This window comes from Mchenga conophoros, linkage group LG6, assembly GCF_057382185.1.
Source record: "Mchenga conophoros isolate Kocher_MC1m ecotype Shallow Benthic linkage group LG6, M_conophoros_male_GT1.1, whole genome shotgun sequence".
NCBI classification, from domain to species: domain Eukaryota; kingdom Metazoa; phylum Chordata; class Actinopteri; order Cichliformes; family Cichlidae; genus Mchenga; species Mchenga conophoros.
Genome location: NC_140531.1, coordinates 27469175 through 27489219, shown reverse-complemented (window position 1 = coordinate 27489219; position 20045 = coordinate 27469175). Strand labels below are relative to the sequence as shown.

Below are 20045 nucleotides of genomic sequence, written 5' to 3'. Positions count from 1 at the left end.
ACCTCTTCAAAATCTTGCACTGAAGAAGAATGCATGGCTTCTGAGCCTTGCTGAGGCATTTCTTCATCAAGATCCTGCAACAAAGAAAAGATGGCACAAAGATTAGACCAAGTGCTCTTCTTGCAACTGTACTGGGCAGGCCTGTGCTTCTGTTTTTAATTTGCATGTGTGTGTGGGGGGGGGGGGGGGCTTTCCACTCAAGAAATGTTTTCTTCTGAAAAAAATACTGGCTACAATAATTAACAACTGATTCCTTTGCAATCATCCATCCTCTTCCACTTATCCTTATCAGGATTGTGGGGTAGCAGTTTTGGGGCCTATACCAGCTACCATAGGGCAGTACAACCTGGACAGATCACCAGTCTAACATGGAAGGACAAGCATTTGCATTCACACCAAAGGGCAGTTTTGAATCACCAGTTAACCTAACCCCATAAGCTACATCTTTGGACTGTGGGAAGAAGCCAGAGTACACAGCCAGAGAGAGCCCATGCACTAAAGCAGTAAAAAGTGCCTAAAACAAGTTAAGAAGTTGTATAGTACTATCTATCTTAATGTTCAAGCCTGAGTTTCAAAAAATTTCAACATAGAAACAAAGCACATGCAGTCAGTTCTGCATGCTGTAGGTCAAACTGTCAAGACATACGAGAAGACCCCTCCTAAAACCAGAGTGATGTCACCATGAAGCAAACTTTGACGGAGTCCCCCAATAACAGTGTGGTCCTCCTAAGTCACATTTGGGTGGTTAACACACACACACACACACTCAGATGTTATCCAGACTTGCACTTTGAAACAATGAAAAGGACCTACAAGCCACGGTCCATGTAAATCACATCACACCCAGGTGACTGCCAAACACACACACACACAGCATCCATAAAGAATGATGATAGATTAAATTATTAGTTCATTAAGTGGTACACTGGATTATATTTACCCTTTCAGGCTCTGGATGTTTCAGGTCCAGATCATTGTTTGGAAAGCTGTTTGGTTGCGGCTTTAGGCAGCTCACAGTCTTCTGAATCTGGCTGGTCTCAGTCTTCGTGTGTAACAGATAGAGAATGAAGACAAAAGAACAGTAATCTGACAGTTACTAAAAATGCATCACTCAAGAGGATGAATAGACCATTTCACTATTGGCAAATAGCGTAAGGTACACATCGTGCATGAGAAACATTCATTAAAATCTGTCCTAGGTCAATGTTACCTCTTCAAAATCTTGCACTGAAGAAGAATGCATGGCTTCTGAGTCTTGCTGAGGCATTTCTTCATCAAGATCCTGCAACAAAGAAAAGATGGCACAAAGATTAGACCAAGTGCTCTCCTTGCAACTGTACTGGGCAGGCCTGTGCTTCTGTTTTTAATTTGCATGTGTGTGTGTGTGTGTGGGGGGGGGGGGGGGGGGGGGGGCTTTCCACTCAAGAAATGTTTTCTTCTGAAAAAAATACTGGCTACAATAATTAACAACTGATTCCTTTGCAATCATCCATCCTCTTCCACTTATCCTTATCAGGATTGTGGGGTAGCAGTTTTGGGGCCTATACCAGCTACCATAGGGCAGTACAACCTGGACAGATCACCAGTCTAACATGGAAGGACAAGCATTTGGATTCACACCAAAGGGCAGTTTTGAATCACCAGTTAACCTAACCCCATAAGCTACATCTTTGGACTGTGGGATGAAGCCAGAGTACACAGCCAGAGAGAGCCCATGCACTAAAGCAGTAAAAAGTGCCTAAAACAAGTTAAGAAGTTGTATAGTACTATCTATCTTAATGTTCAAGCCTGAGTTTCAAAAAATTTCAACATAGAAACAAAGCACATGCAGTGAGCTCTGCATGCTGTAGGTCAAACTGTCAAGACATACGAGAAGACCCCTCCTAAAACCAGAGTGATGTCACCATGAAGCAAACTTTGACGGAGTCCCCCAATAACAGTGTGGTCCTCCTAAGTCACATTTGGGTGGTTAACACACACACACACACACACACTCAGATGTTATCCAGACTTGCACTTTGAAACAATGAAAAGGACCTACAAGCCACGGTCCATGTAAATCACATCACATCCAGGTGACTGCCAAACACACACACACACACACACACACACACAGCATCCATAAAGAATGATGATAGATTAAATTATTAGTTCATTAAGTGGTACACTGGATTATATTTACCCTTTCAGGCTCTGGATGTTTCAGGTCCAGATCATTGTTTGGAAAGCTGTTTGGTTGCGGCTTTAGGCAGCTCACAGTCTTCTGAATCTGGCTGGTCTCAGTCTTCGTGTGTAACAGATAGAGAATGAAGACAAAAGAACAGTAATCTGACAGTTACTAAAAATGCATCACTCAAGAGGATGAATAGACCATTTCACTATTGGCAAATAGCGTAAGGTACACATCGTGCATGAGAAACATTCATTAAAATCTGTCCTAGGTCAATGTTACCTCTTCAAAATCTTGCACTGAAGAAGAATGCATGGCTTCTGAGCCTTGCTGAGGCATTTCTTCATCAAGATCCTGCAACAAAGAAAAGATGGCACAAAGATTAGACCAAGTGCTCTTCTTGCAACTGTACTGGGCAGGCCTGTGCTTCTGTTTTTAATTTGCATGTGTGTGTGTGGGGGGGGGGGGGGGGCCTTTCCACTCAAGAAATGTTTTCTTCTGAAAAAAATACTGGCTACAATAGTTAACAACTGATTCCTTTGCAATCATCCATCCTCTTCCACTTATCCTTATCAGGATTGTGGGGTAGCAGTTTTGGGGCCTATACCAGCTACCATAGGGCAGTACAACCTGGACAGATCACCAGTCTAACATGGAAGGACAAGCATTTGCATTCACACCAAAGGGCAGTTTTGAATCACCAGTTAACCTAACCCCATAAGCTACATCTTTGGACTGTGGGAAGAAGCCAGAGTACACAGCCAGAGAGAGCCCATGCACTAAAGCAGTAAAAAGTGCCTAAAACAAGTTAAGAAGTTGTATAGTACTATCTATCTTAATGTTCAAGCCTGAGTTTCAAAAAATTTCAACATAGAAACAAAGCACATGCAGTGAGCTCTGCATGCTGTAGGTCAAACTGTCAAGACATACGAGAAGACCCCTCCTAAAACCAGAGTGATGTCACCATGAAGCAAACTTTGACGGAGTCCCCCAATAACAGTGTGGTCCTCCTAAGTCACATTTGGGTGGTTAACACACACACACACACACACTCAGATGTTATCCAGACTTGCACTTTGAAACAATGAAAAGGACCTACAAGCCACGGTCCATGTAAATCACATCACACCCAGGTGACTGCCAAACACACACACACACAGCATCCATAAAGAATGATGATAGATTAAATTATTAGTTCATTAAGTGGTACACTGGATTATATTTACCCTTTCAGGCTCTGGATGTTTCAGGTCCAGATCATTGTTTGGAAAGCTGTTTGGTTGCGGCTTTAGGCAGCTCACAGTCTTCTGAATCTGGCTGGTCTCAGTCTTCGTGTGTAACAGATAGAGAATGAAGACAAAAGAACAGTAATCTGACAGTTACTAAAAATGCATCACTCAAGAGGATGAATAGACCATTTCACTATTGGCAAATAGCGTAAGGTACACATCGTGCATGAGAAACATTCATTAAAATCTGTCCTAGGTCAATGTTACCTCTTCAAAATCTTGCACTGAAGAAGAATGCATGGCTTCTGAGCCTTGCTGAGGCATTTCTTCATCAAGATCCTGCAACAAAGAAAAGATGGCACAAAGATTAGACCAAGTGCTCTTCTTGCAACTGTACTGGGCAGGCCTGTGCTTCTGTTTTTAATTTGCATGTGTGTGTGGGGGGGGGGGGGGGCTTTCCACTCAAGAAATGTTTTCTTCTGAAAAAAATACTGGCTACAATAATTAACAACTGATTCCTTTGCAATCATCCATCCTCTTCCACTTATCCTTATCAGGATTGTGGGGTAGCAGTTTTGGGGCCTATACCAGCTACCATAGGGCAGTACAACCTGGACAGATCACCAGTCTAACATGGAAGGACAAGCATTTGCATTCACACCAAAGGGCAGTTTTGAATCACCAGTTAACCTAACCCCATAAGCTACATCTTTGGACTGTGGGAAGAAGCCAGAGTACACAGCCAGAGAGAGCCCATGCACTAAAGCAGTAAAAAGTGCCTAAAACAAGTTAAGAAGTTGTATAGTACTATCTATCTTAATGTTCAAGCCTGAGTTTCAAAAAATTTCAACATAGAAACAAAGCACATGCAGTGAGCTCTGCATGCTGTAGGTCAAACTGTCAAGACATACGAGAAGACCCCTCCTAAAACCAGAGTGATGTCACCATGAAGCAAACTTTGACGGAGTCCCCCAATAACAGTGTGGTCCTCCTAAGTCACATTTGGGTGGTTAACACACACACACACACACACTCAGATGTTATCCAGACTTGCACTTTGAAACAATGAAAAGGACCTACAAGCCACGGTCCATGTAAATCACATCACACCCAGGTGACTGCCAAACACACACACACACAGCATCCATAAAGAATGATGATAGATTAAATTATTAGTTCATTAAGTGGTACACTGGATTATATTTACCCTTTCAGGCTCTGGATGTTTCAGGTCCAGATCATTGTTTGGAAAGCTGTTTGGTTGCGGCTTTAGGCAGCTCACAGTCTTCTGAATCTGGCTGGTCTCAGTCTTCGTGTGTAACAGATAGAGAATGAAGACAAAAGAACAGTAATCTGACAGTTACTAAAAATGCATCACTCAAGAGGATGAATAGACCATTTCACTATTGGCAAATAGCGTAAGGTACACATCGTGCATGAGAAACATTCATTAAAATCTGTCCTAGGTCAATGTTACCTCTTCAAAATCTTGCACTGAAGAAGAATGCATGGCTTCTGAGCCTTGCTGAGGCATTTCTTCATCAAGATCCTGCAACAAAGAAAAGATGGCACAAAGATTAGACCAAGTGCTCTTCTTGCAACTGTACTGGGCAGGCCTGTGCTTCTGTTTTTAATTTGCATGTGTGTGTGTGGGGGGGGGGGGGGCCTTTCCACTCAAGAAATGTTTTCTTCTGAAAAAAATACTGGCTACAATAGTTAACAACTGATTCCTTTGCAATCATCCATCCTCTTCCACTTATCCTTATCAGGATTGTGGGGTAGCAGTTTTGGGGCCTATACCAGCTACCATAGGGCAGTACAACCTGGACAGATCACCAGTCTAACATGGAAGGACAAGCATTTGCATTCACACCAAAGGGCAGTTTTGAATCACCAGTTAACCTAACCCCATAAGCTACATCTTTGGACTGTGGGAAGAAGCCAGAGTACACAGCCAGAGAGAGCCCATGCACTAAAGCAGTAAAAAGTGCCTAAAACAACTTAAGAAGTTGTATAGTACTATCTATCTTAATGTTCAAGCCTGAGTTTCAAAAAATTTCAACATAGAAACAAAGCACATGCAGTCAGCTCTGCATGCTGTAGGTCAAACTGTCAAGACATACGAGAAGACCCCTCCTAAAACCAGAGTGATGTCACCATGAAGCAAACTTTGACGGAGTCCCCCAATAACAGTGTGGTCCTCCTAAGTCACATTTGGGTGGTTAACACACACACACACACACACACACTCAGATGTTATCCAGACTTGCACTTTGAAACAATGAAAAGGACCTACAAGCCACGGTCCATGTAAATCACATCACACCCAGGTGACTGCCAAACACACACACACACAGCATCCATAAAGAATGATGATAGATTAAATTATTAGTTCATTAAGTGGTACACTGGATTATATTTACCCTTTCAGGCTCTGGATGTTTCAGGTCCAGATCATTGTTTGGAAAGCTGTTTGGTTGCGGCTTTAGGCAGCTCACAGTCTTCTGAATCTGGCTGGTCTCAGTCTTCGTGTGTAACAGATAGAGAATGAAGACAAAAGAACAGTAATCTGACAGTTACTAAAAATGCATCACTCAAGAGGATGAATAGACCATTTCACTATTGGCAAATAGCGTAAGGTACACATCGTGCATGAGAAACATTCATTAAAATCTGTCCTAGGTCAATGTTACCTCTTCAAAATCTTGCACTGAAGAAGAATGCATGGCTTCTGAGCCTTGCTGAGGCATTTCTTCATCAAGATCCTGCAACAAAGAAAAGATGGCACAAAGATTAGACCAAGTGCTCTTCTTGCAACTGTACTGGGCAGGCCTGTGCTTCTGTTTTTAATTTGCATGTGTGTGTGTGTGTGTGTGGGGGGGGGGGGGGGGGGGGCTTTCCACTCAAGAAATGTTTTCTTCTGAAAAAAATACTGGCTACAATAATTAACAACTGATTCCTTTGCAATCATCCATCCTCTTCCACTTATCCTTATCAGGATTGTGGGGTAGCAGTTTTGGGGCCTATACCAGCTACCATAGGGCAGTACAACCTGGACAGATCACCAGTCTAACATGGAAGGACAAGCATTTGCATTCACACCAAAGGGCAGTTTTGAATCACCAGTTAACCTAACCCCATAAGCTACATCTTTGGACTGTGGGAAGAAGCCAGAGTACACAGCCAGAGAGAGCCCATGCACTAAAGCAGTAAAAAGTGCCTAAAACAAGTTAAGAAGTTGTATAGTACTATCTATCTTAATGTTCAAGCCTGAGTTTCAAAAAATTTCAACATAGAAACAAAGCACATGCAGTCAGCTCTGCATGCTGTAGGTCAAACTGTCAAGACATACGAGAAGACCCCTCCTAAAACCAGAGTGATGTCACCATGAAGCAAACTTTGACGGAGTCCCCCAATAACAGTGTGGTCCTCCTAAGTCACATTTGGGTGGTTAACACACACACACACACACTCAGATGTTATCCAGACTTGCACTTTGAAACAATGAAAAGGACCTACAAGCCACGGTCCATGTAAATCACATCACACCCAGGTGACTGCCAAACACACACACACACAGCATCCATAAAGAATGATGATAGATTAAATTATTAGTTCATTAAGTGGTACACTGGATTATATTTACCCTTTCAGGCTCTGGATGTTTCAGGTCCAGATCATTGTTTGGAAAGCTGTTTGGTTGCGGCTTTAGGCAGCTCACAGTCTTCTGAATCTGGCTGGTCTCAGTCTTCGTGTGTAACAGATAGAGAATGAAGACAAAAGAACAGTAATCTGACAGTTACTAAAAATGCATCACTCAAGAGGATGAATAGACCATTTCACTATCGGCAAATAGCGTAAGGTACACATCGTGCATGAGAAACATTCATTAAAATCTGTCCTAGGTCAATGTTACCTCTTCAAAATCTTGCACTGAAGAAGAATGCATGGCTTCTGAGCCTTGCTGAGGCATTTCTTCATCAAGATCCTGCAACAAAGAAAAGATGGCACAAAGATTAGACCAAGTGCTCTTCTTGCAACTGTACTGGGCAGGCCTGTGCTTCTGTTTTTAATTTGCATGTGTGTGTGTGTGTGTGTGTGGGGGGGGGGCTTTCCACTCAAGAAATGTTTTCTTCTGAAAAAAATACTGGCTACAATAATTAACAACTGATTCCTTTGCAATCATCCATCCTCTTCCACTTATCCTTATCAGGATTGTGGGGTAGCAGTTTTGGGGCCTATACCAGCTACCATAGGGCAGTACAACCTGGACAGATCACCAGTCTAACATGGAAGGACAAGCATTTGCATTCACACCAAAGGGCAGTTTTGAATCACCAGTTAACCTAACCCCATAAGCTACATCTTTGGACTGTGGGAAGAAGCCAGAGTACACAGCCAGAGAGAGCCCATGCACTAAAGCAGTAAAAAGTGCCTAAAACAACTTAAGAAGTTGTATAGTACTATCTATCTTAATGTTCAAGCCTGAGTTTCAAAAAATTTCAACATAGAAACAAAGCACATGCAGTGAGCTCTGCATGCTGTAGGTCAAACTGTCAAGACATACGAGAAGACCCCTCCTAAAACCAGAGTGATGTCACCATGAAGCAAACTTTGACGGAGTCCCCCAATAACAGTGTGGTCCTCCTAAGTCACATTTGGGTGGTTAACACACACACACACACACACTCAGATGTTATCCAGACTTGCACTTTGAAACAATGAAAAGGACCTACAAGCCACGGTCCATGTAAATCACATCACACCCAGGTGACTGCCAAACACACACACACACAGCATCCATAAAGAATGATGATAGATTAAATTATTAGTTCATTAAGTGGTACACTGGATTATATTTACCCTTTCAGGCTCTGGATGTTTCAGGTCCAGATCATTGTTTGGAAAGCTGTTTGGTTGCGGCTTTAGGCAGCTCACAGTCTTCTGAATCTGGCTGGTCTCAGTCTTCGTGTGTAACAGATAGAGAATGAAGACAAAAGAACAGTAATCTGACAGTTACTAAAAATGCATCACTCAAGAGGATGAATAGACCATTTCACTATTGGCAAATAGCGTAAGGTACACATCGTGCATGAGAAACATTCATTAAAATCTGTCCTAGGTCAATGTTACCTCTTCAAAATCTTGCACTGAAGAAGAATGCATGGCTTCTGAGCCTTGCTGAGGCATTTCTTCATCAAGATCCTGCAACAAAGAAAAGATGGCACAAAGATTAGACCAAGTGCTCTTCTTGCAACTGTACTGGGCAGGCCTGTGCTTCTGTTTTTAATTTGCATGTGTGTGTGTGTGGGGGGGGGGGGGGGCCTTTCCACTCAAGAAATGTTTTCTTCTGAAAAAAATACTGGCTACAATAGTTAACAACTGATTCCTTTGCAATCATCCATCCTCTTCCACTTATCCTTATCAGGATTGTGGGGTAGCAGTTTTGGGGCCTATACCAGCTACCATAGGGCAGTACAACCTGGACAGATCACCAGTCTAACATGGAAGGACAAGCATTTGCATTCACACCAAAGGGCAGTTTTGAATCACCAGTTAACCTAACCCCATAAGCTACATCTTTGGACTGTGGGAAGAAGCCAGAGTACACAGCGAGAGAGCCCATGCACTAAAGCAGTAAAAAGTGCCTAAAACAAGTTAAGTTGTATAGTACTATCTATCTTAATGTTCAAGCCTGAGTTTCAAACCACATAGAAACAAAGCACATGCGGTCAGTTCTGCATGCTGTAGGTCAAACTGTCAAGAAATACGAGAAGACCCCTCCTAAAACCAGAGTGATGTCACCATGAAGCAAACTTTGACGGAGTCTCCCAATAACAGTGTGGTCCTCCTAAGTCACATTTGGGTGGTTAACACACACACACACACTCACTCAGATGTTATCCAGACTTGCACTTTGAAACAATGAAAAGGACCTACAAGCCACGGTCCATGTAAATCACATCACACCCAGGTGACTGCCAAACACACACACACACAGCATCCATAAAGAATGATGATAGATTAAATTATTAGTTCATTAAGTGGTACACTGGATTATATTTACCCTTTCAGGCTCTGGATGTTTCAGGTCCAGATCATTGTTTGGAAAGCTGTTTGGTTGCGGCTTTAGGCAGCTCACAGTCTTCTGAATCTGGCTGGTCTCAGTCTTCGTGTGTAACAGATAGAGAATGAAGACAAAAGAACAGTAATCTGACAGTTACTAAAAATGCATCACTCAAGAGGATGAATAGACCATTTCACTATTGGCAAATAGCGTAAGGTACACATCGTGCATGAGAAACATTCATTAAAATCAGATCATTGTTTGGAAAGCTGTTTGGTTGCGGCTTTAGGCAGCTCACAGTCTTCTGAATCTGGCTGGTCTCCGTCTTCGTGTGTAACAGATAGAAAATGAATATACAGTGCATTTTTGAAGAGGCTTTTGAAACATTAAATAAACTGTATGAGAAAGATAAGTTTCAAGCTATTGTCTTTAAAATATTCACTGTCATGTATAGAGAATTTAAGGCCCTATGATTAAGAGACAAATAGTCAGTGTGATTTCTTTATTTTTTAAGCCATTGCTAAAGGAGTAAAACAATCACCTGTAGCAGCAACGAACTGTCACTAGGGCCCATTTATCTTCGAGGGACAAAATTTAAAATGAATCTAACTAAAGAGGCTACACAGCAAAATCTCCAGTGTTAAATTAACACTAGAGAGTGTCTATATGGGTCCACACAACACTGTTGAGTGTTGAATTAACACTTTTGACAGTGTTATATGTTTAAAAGTAACCTAGTCAGTTTTGAAGATTAACAAAGACTAACACTGAGCAGTGCTGATTTTCTAACACTGGAATATTTCTAACATTTTGAGTTATTTTCCAGTGTTAGAAAATCAGCACTGCTCAGTGTTAGCCATTGTTAATCTTCAAAACTGACTAGGTTACTTTTAAACATATAACACTGTCAAAAGTGTTAATTTAACACTCAACAGTGTTGTATTTAACACTCAGAGGTGTGGACCCTTATAGACACTCTCCAGTGTTAATTTAACACTGGAGATTTTGCTGTGTAGAATCACATTAAACATCAATCACTGTTAAAATTTAGAAACCGAAAGCCATTTTTTATTTCTGCATACCTGCTGATATTTTTTTAGTGCTTTTAGAGGGCTTTGATGTGGCAGCCATCACAATTGCCTGTTTTCCATTAGTACCTACCCCTGTTTTTCCAGTAGGTTATAGTACCATGTAGTTTTTCAGTAACTACTGCACCAAGGTTCCAAGTGATCCAAAGTGATCAGAAAATTTGACATAGACTGAATGCCACCAGGTGGCTGGTCAATGGTGTCACTCGATAAGTTATGAGTGCGCCTCCTTCGTGAAAATCCAAGCCATCATTTTTGAAACTCTGAAATGTTTGAAATAGCGACCAAAATTAACAGCGTGATCCCTGAATTGAACACTAAAGTATAGACTGAGCAGCAGGCATTTTGTCACCTTGACGTCCATGCTTGCTGTGGCATTTATATCACTGGATGCTCGGCTGCATTGCTATAGTTACCCCAGGCACAGTAGGTGATACTCAATTTCAGTGAAAAACTAGATGCCCTAAGTCACGTTAAGCCAATTTGAGTAGGTACAAATGTAAAAATGGCTTAGGGTATGCAATTTATCAGTTCCAAAAAGTACAATTGTAGAAATACCTTGCATCTCCAGAGCCAATCCGAGTCACCATAATTATAGTCTATTTCTTCACCTGGACTTATGTCTCTGCTTGCAAATAAGCATAGATGGGGCTTTCCATTGATATTTAATATTTTCATCTTAGCACTTGTCAACGACAACCACATCAGTCCAAGTCTGCCTAATGACCCATCTTCTTGAGATGCATCCACACTGTGGGGTTAGGCAAAAAAGTATTAGCTTAACTAGTTAGGAAGCTTTTTTTTCATAAATCAAAAGCAATGTGTAATTTAATCTTAATCAAACTACACTGATATAATACGCACCACCAGAGTTTTCCATCAAACTTGAATTCAAACATGAACACCTTCAGGCTGTCATGATAAACTCTGTGTCTCCGCTCACATTCTTCTTTTGTTATGAGTTTACCTCTGTATTCCAAAAGAAAGTCTCCTTTTTGGAATGGAACAGTCGTGAAAATGCCCCGACCTGAATTGCAGAGGCATACCAAGTCAGTGACAAAAGACAGTGACAAACTCCAAATCTAATCCAAACTAAAGACCAACTTACCTTTGAAGGCATTTATGTAGTGGATATCAAGTCCCAGTTTGTCCCTTCCAGCAGAAACATGACAGACTGCATCCTCCCATGGAGGAATGAGTCTCCTTCGCATGTTCTCCTGTACGATTGGCTGTATTACCAAAGCATATAAAGTATTACGATTATCGTCATCATTGTCATCATCATCAGTAGTAGCAGAACTAGCAGTAGTGTAGTTTACAGCATAAACACAGCTGACTTATTCATAGTGCTAATTTATGCCTTCTTTTAAAATGTTAAAGGCCTAGTACTCAAAATGGCGACATGTGACATTTCTGTAATGGCGACTGCAGAGAGTGATACAAGTACTGAGAAAGCTTAGGCATCAAAACTGTAAGAAGTTTTTTCTTCAGGCATATAAATAAATACACGACTAAATACACTTATACCCTTGCTTTTATTTTAGGGCTGTCAGCAGAATGGACAGACATTGGACAAACTGCCCGAAATTAGCTAACAGCGACATCAGGGATTTTGACTCAGACTGCGCTGGTTTAATTGTTAATCGCGTTAGTCGCGATGTCGGCATTAACACGTTTAAGCCACAATAATGCTTTAACACCGAGTAAATCCTAACACGGGTTAGCCCGCTTTATCGCGTTGACGCGGTTAGTCGTCAGCCCTATTTTATTTACTCAATGACAAACGCTGGGGCCGTTTTACTTCTTCAAAGACTCACTAACAGTCCATAAAGCATAAATTAAACCAGTTTAATATAGGCCTGTGCACCTATAATTTCATATAGTATTAAAGTCATGGTGCATTTTACATTAAAAAAGGCTTACCTTTGTGTTTTTAATCCGTCTTCGTATTGCCGTCGACATACACTTGTTAAAGGGCACGCGCGCGAAAGTTGTGGCGCCGTTTCCTGTAGGTACCGCCTATATATATAGCCTACCAATCACAATGACTTCCGGCCGTGTGTATTGAAAATGTGTATTAAATTGCAGTACCTACACACATCCACTCTAACTCGAAACGTCGCTGTGCAATACACTGGAATACACAAAAATCAGGTGAGGGGTATAGGTGGACTTTTAAGAAAATCAGAAAATCTTTTAATTATAGTTTAATAAATGAATTTACACTACAGTTTAAGCAAATACAGGTCAAAAGATAAATAATGACCTCATAAGAAGTAGAAAAAATTATTATTTAGACACTTAAAAATGCATTTACAAGTCATGTTTTAGGGGGACACATGAATACACAGCAAAAAGTCGAAATGTCCCCGGAGCCCAGGTACAGCGCAGGTCAAATGTCAATCCATACCACATAGACGCACTCACACACACACACACACACACACACACACACACACTCTTCAGGTTATCTTCAGGTTTGATGAATACAATTAAAAAAAATACATTCTTTTGTTTTTTAACTTTGCAACCCTAATTCCAAATAAGATAAGGCACTACGTAAAATGTAAATCCAGTAAATCCATATTTTATTCACAACAGACCACAGAAAACATGATTAAATGTTTCAAATGAAAAATAACAGCTCTTGAATTTGATGGCAGCAGAACATCTCAGAAAAAGTTGGGACAGGGAGAATAAAAAGGCTGGAAAAGTAAGTAGTAGAGATGGCACGATACAACTTTTTTTATGTTCGATACCAATAACGATATCATAAATTTGGATATCGGCTGATACCAATATGAATCCGATATAGTGTATTTTGTAATCAATACAATTTTTTTTATAAATATCTTGCTGCATTTTGTATAAGTTCACACTCAAGTTTTAAAAAACAAAACACTAAAACTATTCTGTTATACCTGTATGCAAAAAATACACTGCACCCAAAATATTTTCTAGTTCAGCTACACTGATCAATCTAGCAAACTTAAACCTACACCATCCTCCCTATTCTGGTATTTTAAAGAGTACTTAGCATAAATATTGAACAACCTAACTAATAGGGTTGCAAACCCTATAGTTTAGTTATGCAAAAAGAAAACAGGGAACCACCCTCCACCCTGTGATGCATAATCGACTTAATGCTAATCCGCGAATCATGAACTAATCGTTCAGTACTCGAGAATCACTTTACTGACTCATGAATCATGATTCACAAGCCCAACTGACTCATCCCCGTTGCAGTTAGCAAACTAATTTTATTAGTAGAAATATATCTAGCTTATAATTAAAATTGTGGAGAAAAACACAACATCCAGTATCTTAACAAAAATATTTCTGCTCTGAGCTGGAAGAAAAAAAACCCTGAGTAGAAGCTCACATCAAGACAATAGCTCCTTGGTTCACAGTAGCATCGCTCTGCTAACATGCTAACAGCACATTTGAGCTACTCACCCCCTCCCTCCTGTGCTTCTTCCTGGTTGGCAACCAATGTTAAGGCGCATTACCGCCCCCTGGCTTACAGCACAGTGGACATTTAGATGAGAAAATATATATTTGACACATTTAAGGAAAATACTAATAAAATAAAAATAAACAAAATAAATGTTCCCTTTAGAATTTTTTTTGCTCTATAAAATAGTTGTTTTCTTTTAGAATCATTCATCTTAGCAGTAGGATATACATGAAAAGAGAAACAAATTAAGTTTGAGTGAAAATGTACATTTTTTGCACTCTCTGGTCAAGTGAATCAAATGACTCAAAAAATTCGATTCACTTTGGTGAGTGACTCATTAAAACTCGATTCAGTAAAAAATCAAATTTACCATCACTAGCTGTGGCTCCAGCAAACAGCACTAGAAATTAATATTAAATCAATTCTAACGACAGCTTATCAAGCTTAAATGTGCTGCTGTTGTTTATCCGCTGGTCTCCTCTTTCTAGCGCAAAGTGGGCGATAAATAAACAAGAAAGACCGGAGTTGCGACAGAAAAGCGGATCACCTGATCAATGATCAGTTTCATGATTGAAGTAGCAACAGGGGAGGGAGGGGAAGAGAATGAGAGAAGAGCCAGCTTTGCAGCAAGGACATAATAACTCCAGCTTTGTGTCTTTTTCTCATTGTAGCTGTACCTCAATATGGAACTCCGATGGCCAGTCCAGCTGTGGCTCCATGTATCAGTTGTTAAGCTTAACGTGGAAATACTATGCAAACATTCTGAGATGAACTTACGCACTTGCTTTACTTTTCTGGGATAGTTTTCTCCGAGACGAAATGCCGCGGTTTGGAAGCAGTGCGGCTCCAAATGCTCCACCAGACCGCAGACAGGTCTTGCAGACAACAGCTGCTCTATCACGTGACACATACTGTTCCGATGCGCTGAGCTGGGTTATGCCAAGCAGCGCGTTTTGTGAGGTAATTTTGTGATACTTCGGATCGGATTACATTTTTTATTTCTCTCCCATATCCGATCCAGTAATTTAGGTCAGTATCGGACCGATACGTAATATCGGATTGGTCCATCTCTAGTAAGTAGTACCAAAAAGAAACAGCTGAAGGAGCATTTTTCAAGTAATTATGTTAATTGGCAACAGTTAGTAAAATAATTGAGTATAAAAAAAGGATATTAGATAGGCAGCGTTTCTCAGAGGTTACAATGAGCAGAGATTAACCCATCTGCAAAAAACTGGGTCTGGAGCAATTTCAAAATAATGTTCCTCAACTTAAAATTGTTGATACTGAATATTTCATCATCTATATTAAATAACTTCATCAAAAAATGTCATAAAAATAATCTGTGTGCAAGGGACATGGGCAAAAATCCATATTGTATTTCTGTCCTGCTGCCTATATCAGACCAGAACGAGACAGCATACCTCTCTCAAAGTTTCAGCAGCTGGTCTCTCGTCTAAACAGGAAGGGATACTAAAGGGTGGCAAACATGGCCCTGTCCCAATTTATTTAAGAGGTGCTGTGTTGCGGATTGCTGTTCTATTTTTCTATTACTATAATCGCGTTGGTCATGAATGCACAATTTTGCTTGGCTTTGACTGTTACCTCAGAGCCCAGACTCAGTCTCCCAGCTATGATGCTTTGAAAGAAGAGAAAAAGAGTCTTTGGTCAACTAGAAAGGGTAAAGCCTATTCATCTGCTTGGAAATACTTTTTATTCAAGGGAACCAATGAGGAACAACAAATATAGAAAAAATTCAAACAAATGCACAATGTTTCAGAAGCCACTAAATCTCCATGACCTCAGTAGTGACCAAAATGATTACAGTGTCAGCCATGATTAAGCAGCTCTATCACAGAGTCGCAGAGACATGCACCCAGCATTTAAATATTTCAAAAACAACAAAAGATAAAAGAGGTGTGCGGCTGCCATAAATGGACCCTAATCTGCTCACAGCTTGTGGTTCAATGTGATGACTGTAAGCAAATGATAGCTTTGCACACAAATACGTACACCCACACACACAAACACAGACACCCTGTGCCCTTCACAGCTAGAGAGTCCTTCCAGCCAAACCTCAGTCAGCAGCTCAGGCACGTTCGGGTGTCACAGCAGAATCCAAAAGGAAAGCAGCTAGCATAATCTGGCCTCTCAGCCTCTCTCTGCGTCTCGGCTTTGATAACTCTCTCTCGCTCTCTTCAATCACTTGGTGTGTTTTTCTGTTTCTAAATTATCCTGACGTCTCTTTTTCAGCGAATGTGTGAGAGCGCTGACAGAAACGAAGAGAAAGACATGGCGATGACTCTTGTAGGAGTCCCGTTTTTTCCCCTGTTTGACAGGTTGACAGAGGGTTCCAGTAAACGCTGCGTTTACAGACAGACTCAAACAAAAATAAACAAAAACTTTCCTAAAACAAATAACCTCTCTCTCTCTCTGTGTCTGACACACATGCTATTCCTTCAACTCAGGCAAGCCCAGTAATCTAGTTAGCTTGAAACAACGCAGCCACCTCAACTACAACGGCGACATAAAGCATCGCTCAGCGATCAGAAAGACAATGGGGATATTGATTGGCTGGGAGAACCCTGTTCAGAGAACAACTCCCCTCCAGATAACAGCAGCTATATATTTCTATACCACTAATGAGGCTGTGAGGAACAGGCTGCACTGTCAGGCAGATCCGTGGATACCCATGAGAAGCCCTATTGTGTCGAGATAACCGTGGCCTTTCAGGGCACTCAACAAAAGCACTGTTGAATCTTACTGTCTTTATCGCTGCTTCACCAAACTACAGAAAACCTTATTGTTAGTTCACGTTAATGGAACAACTTTAGCGCTGAACTGAGTGCAATCTCTTGCCAGTTTTCCACAAATTATTACACTATCATCAGGTGCTCAGGCTCCTCTGATTATTATTGTAGGTTACATCTTCCCACATTAGACTGAGAACTAGAGAAACACAACCGGGCAGAAACTTGTCCTGGTTTAATCTCAAAAAGCACTAATCTTTCTGAAGGCTTCACACTTGCTACAGACATCCTTCGTGTGCTTGTGATGGAAAGTGAGAGCGAGGGGAGAGAGAGCAGAGCAGGCTCTGTCTGTCTGAGAGGCTGCTCTGCTGAGGGATGTTTTGGGGCCAATATTTACATTTTGTTTTAGTGTTGGGAACTGGAGGGATCAGTGGTACTGAGCTGTTGACAGGATTACATGGTTTGTAGATGTGTGTGAGACTCTCACTCTCTGTTTCTGTGTGTGTGTGTGTGTGTGTGTGTGTGTGTGTGTGTGTGTGTGTGTGTGTGTGTGTGTGTGAGTGAGAGACACAGGGAAACAAGAAGAGAAAGCGGGCAAAATTCAAATATGGAAATATTGGTATCAGTCAGTTGCAAAGCTTTGTCAGTGCCACTTTTAATGTGAGCGCCGAGTATTATCTTGCAATACACATCAAAGTTCGTCTGCATCATTGGATAAATGAATCAGAAAACCAGCCTTGACTTTTGTTAAAGGGCACTCCATTTCTGTGTCTGTGCTCTCTGTCAGTGTTAAATCAATTACAGCTAAATAAAGAAAGACAAGACTTGTGCACTTTACACTCGATGATGCATGAGTCTATCTGAAGTGACATGAATTGGGTTACTTTGTCTCTAAAATCTATAAAAACTGAATGTATTTCAACATTATTTAAAGATCCAGAGTGAATCAGTGATTAAAGGTTTATATTCTCTGAATAAATAAGAATATTGATTTTCAGTCTGTAGGCGTTAGAATATCTTTGACAAAACACGATCCATACAAGCTGAAGAAGTTCTGCTGCAGTGTGATATAAACGATCATTCTCTGCATCAAAAAGACCAGCATCATGGATTTCACACAGCTGTGCGGTAGCTACTTGTTCAGCTATTAGCGATTAAATTATGTGGACTATCATCAAGTGCGACCTGGGCTACTGCTGCTGAAAGCAAACAGCACAAATCAGCAGCTTGATTGCAAATATGCAATATATCTGTTTAGGTGAGAGTAGCCAGCTACAGATGATGGAACATTTAAGGATTAAATTATGCAATCATAGTAATGCTTTTAAAACATGTTTGTTTTTTCTTTGTGATTAATCAATAAACTGTTCGTGCAAAAACTCACACATTCATAGGTCTCCGCTATGAAAAGCAGCTGGTCCATGTTTTCTCCATTATAGCCGAAGTCCTAAAAGCAAATCTTGTCACCCAGCAGCCATCTTGAATCTATATTAACTTTTAATCAGGATTCTTTGAGCTCTTTCTCTTCTGACAACGCATAACAGGGTTCCTGCGTACATCACATGACCGCGTGAAGCTGAATATCGTGATCATCTTTCAAACTTTTTTAAGGGCACTGTGCTGAATTCATGTCACTTTGTGTGATTATACATATGTCTGTGAAGGTTCTCCAGGTCATCGTAGTCTAAGGAGCTTGGAAAGAAAAGTGTCTTTTATGAGACGTTTCACCTCTCATCCGAGAAGGTTCTTCAGTTCTAAGAGTCAAATGGTGGAGAGTCCCAGATTTAAACGACACGACATCCCAGTGCATTTCCGACCCAGCAACGCACTCAGACAAAAACTGGTTCTCCCGAAAGACAAAACGCCAAAACACAAACTTAACAATGTGGTGTACGCTGTACAGTGTAACGAGGAATGCCCAGACCTCTACATTGGAGAGACCAAACAGACAAACGTATGGCACAACATAGAAGAGCCACCTCCACAGGACAAGACTCAGCAGTCCATCTGCATCTAAAGGACAAAGGACACTCTTTTGAGGATGCCAATGTTCACATTTTGGACAGAGAGGACAGATGGTTTGAAAGAGGAGTGAAAGAAGCCATTTATGTTCACTGTGAATGACCATCTTTGAACAGAGGCGGTGCTTTATGACACCAACTGTCTGCCATCTATAATCCAGTTTTGAGATCCCTTCCCAGACACCTTAACAGCCACTCACACCCTGGGCCATCTGACCTCAGGAAATCACATGATAGGGTGGGGCCAGGTTTCACAATGAGCTCACCTGAAACCCTGGCTAATTGTGACCTACACCCGTCTTCACACCTTGGCTCATTGGACTAAGCAGAGGATCATCAGGGGGTCCTTTTGTCCATCTTTTGGGGGGATACTCCCACTGGGTTTAAACCTGGGGCTCTCCACCATTTGACTCTTAGAACTGAAGAAGCTTCTCGGATGAGAGGTGAAACGTCTTCAAGCAACTTAAAGAAGTCCAGACGCTTTTCTTTCCAAGTGATTATACATAGTTTCCTCAGTCAGACTGTTTAAATCCCAACAGTCCCTTTTCCCGCCAGCCACTTTCCTTGAGAACCGTAATCATTTCAGTGAGTTCCTCTGTGATTGGGGTGTGTTAAACATCACTCCATCCTTTCCAGTTTATCTTCTCACCGTGCACGAGCCCTTCCCTCGCACTGAACCAGGTTCTCTTAAGTAAATTACCATTTTATTAGTTCTCTTTATCGCCTGAAACTACATTTAGCCAGAAGAGTAATTAAACCTGGATGACCTGGCCGGAACTGAACAGATAATAATATAGTCAGAGAGGAGAGGAGCGGAGGAGGGAAGGAGGAGACTGAAGAAATGTAGAGGTGGTTTTATTAAATCTGTCAAGTTGATATTTGGTGTTTTCTCTTTTTTTGTGAAGAGTACCTGTAAAGATAACTGTTTTCTATGGTCAAATATGAGCACACATAACACACGTTACAATAATCCAACTACAAACAGTTATTAGAGGACCCGTTTCTTTCAGTCAACATTATTGGCTGCATCCATCGACTACGTTTCTCATCTCTTACTTCTTTGTCCTGCTCGGTGTGTTTGAACGAAAAATCACTGCTGTATATTTCTGTTGATGAATCTGTTGCATAACTTGTGCTGATTCACTTCAGCACCTCACATGCCTTAGGTAACACCACCCCAAGGCATCACAGTTATGCGGCACTTCAAATTAGTGTTCATCAATATGTCATATCCACCTAAAATGCTACAAGCGTACCTCCTTGATC

General features: G+C 41.0%; 1 protein-coding gene and 1 long non-coding RNA gene across 4 annotated transcripts in view; both read right to left on the bottom strand.

Annotated features, from left to right (window-relative positions):
• The window catches only part of rhbdl3 (rhomboid, veinlet-like 3 (Drosophila)), an 89947-nt gene that overhangs the window by 21045 nt on the left and 48857 nt on the right, over positions 1–20045 (bottom strand). The window lies entirely within an intron of this gene.
• Positions 10469–13015, bottom strand: LOC146572794 (uncharacterized). The gene is made up of 3 exons (XR_014892931.1): positions 11663–13015; positions 11419–11581; positions 10469–11305 (listed from the first exon to the last, which is right to left on the bottom strand). It is a non-coding gene; the product is annotated as an uncharacterized LOC146572794 (long non-coding RNA).